The following is a 2,513-nucleotide window of genomic DNA, read 5'->3' on the forward strand; positions in this document are numbered from 1 at the left end:
CTGCTGAATTGCAGAGAGCAAGTTGGGTGAGATTAGTCCGGCGACCGCGACCTGACAGGGAGCGGACGACACGGGGGTGTGGCACAGCGTCACTTTAATTCTGTTATTTTACAGTTTACCAGAAGTCAGAGCACGGAATGGCACATGCCTGGCACACAGCAGCAGAGAACCTTCGTAATACTATCCTCTGTACTCGTAGGGCGCAGTGCAGTGCACACACGCGTACTCCAGGGCGTGTAGATACGCTAGCTGCTGCTGTTCCCTACCAGAACCTTTGGCTTTGCCGGGTGCCTTCGCCTCCCAGGGCCCTGCCATTCACAAAAAGCACGCGACTGAAACTGAATCCACACTCCCTGCTCCGCGCTTGCGCACAAATTATTACTTGATTTTTGCTTGTGTCCATGATCCTTGTTATGCTACATGTTCCCCCTCTCCCTTTTCCCCCTTTTGGACCCCCCAGAAAAAAGGATGCTACATGTCCTTTAATCATATCACATCGGATTTCTTTGGCGGAATAGCGTTTTTTGCTTGCACCCGCTGTGAAGACCAAATTGTGACTTTGGCCTCCTAAGTCAGTGATTACGCCTCTTTTTTTTTTACAATGAGTGAACCATTTATTTACTCCATATTTTTAGCTCTACGAGTTGGAATTGGAATATGTTGGTGTAAATAGAAGTTTGTAAGAGGGTGTGTGCTCGACACACACACCAGAAGCTTTCCCGAATCATAAGAGAATAAATAAAAGAATTAAAAAAAGCAGAAACATCTAGACATTTGGTAAATAAAAAAATTGTGAAAGAGGTTGTATGTTTTGTTCATGCACTTTCAAACTTTTACAATTAAATGTTTGTCAAAGTATCCTCCAAATTGAAAAAATGGATGATGGATTATGTCCACTGTTTCCTGGGTTAAAAAAATCCTACAAAATTTTTATTGGCCCCAAACCATTCGTGTTCATGGCTACCCAAGCCCATTGGTATCGTGGCATGTGTGTGGTCGTGTCTTTCTCCTTACTTCCGCTCACGGATTACGTTTGTGACAGTTTGTAAATCCGTCACCGAGAATCCATCACGGATTAACAAGTTTCTCGTAGTATTTATATGACATTGTTGTACTCCCTTCATTTTAAATTATAAGATGTTTTGGCTTTTTGATTTAGATACGTTGTTTTTCTTATGTATCTCGACATAGTGTACATCTAAATATATAACAAAAGCTCTACAAAAACCAAAACGTCTCGAACTGAGAGATACTTGTTTATTCCTCCAATGGCCCTATACAATTTGGATTTCCCTATTTAACACTGACTCCAAATTTCATTCCCTACATGGCACTAAATACAGTACATTAGTTTCGAAGGCTAGCGCCGTTAACTAGCAAAATGACCGAAACACTCCTGGTGTAAGAAAATGTACTTATTCCATGCATGCTAATATGTCTTGTTTGGGTCATTTTCCATGCTTTATTTGGGTGTTTTAGTGAAAACACGAAATAATTTAGTTTGTGCTATGCATTATTTGAACATTACATTTGTACTCAGTCTTTGTGTGTTGCTGCAGGCAGACATAAAATCCAATGGCATACAGCCACACATGTAAATTATCCATCTTCGCCAGGAAAGGCTAAGTTTATCCTTGTGGGCTGCAACAGCAACACGGACAAAAGATTTTTTTTTTCATGATATTAACCTGCATTGTGATCAAGCTAACAGACACCTCTATATTATATATCACTCCATGCTTTGCAACTTCTCATGACTAGAATATGCTATGCAACTTCTTATATAAAAATAAAGGAAAGAACAAACCAATATCCGTAGAATAAATATTCTAAGGATAGATTGTACAAAAGCGCTCATCAGCTAGCACTTCTTGCGGATAGAAAATTATCCAGCCCTTGTGACAGAACACTTACCAAACACTCTCTTGAGATGCATCTCTAGTAAAGTAAGACTAGAACTCAGGGCTAGCTAGCATCTATCTCACAAGATTCATCGGGAGACATTGACATTCTCCTACCTGAATTCTGAACAAAGATTCTCCGCATGCATGGCCACATTAATTACATTAGCAAAGTGCCTCTCCTAAAGCATCTCAATACAAACGTGGGCTTGCATGTAAAATCTCATGTAATGTACTGAATACTCTACAACACATCACTTGTTTTGCCAATGCAGCCTCAAGCTCAACCATGTTGCAATCATCCTGCAAATGACCATTTTAATCGCATCAGGAACTAATACATGTATGCTTCTAAAAAATGAACAAGAGGATAGCTAGAGTGGCTGGATCTGTACATTGTGCACACGGCTTGTTTGTAGGCTTGTACCTCCACGGCGCCGAAGGAGGTGGAGGGCGCGCCCTGTACGCGGTGCCGGCGCCGGCGCCGGCGTGGAGCACCCGCGGTGAGAAGCCGTGCGTGGTGGCCTCCACCTATCTCCGTTGGGCATGAGCCGCCAGACGAACGGCAGGGTGCCTGTTGGGACCATTCCTTCCATTTTCATCAGGGTATAG

The sequence above is a fragment of the Sorghum bicolor genome, chromosome 2 (genome assembly GCF_000003195.3).
Source record: "Sorghum bicolor cultivar BTx623 chromosome 2, Sorghum_bicolor_NCBIv3, whole genome shotgun sequence".
Classification (NCBI taxonomy): domain Eukaryota; kingdom Viridiplantae; phylum Streptophyta; class Magnoliopsida; order Poales; family Poaceae; genus Sorghum; species Sorghum bicolor.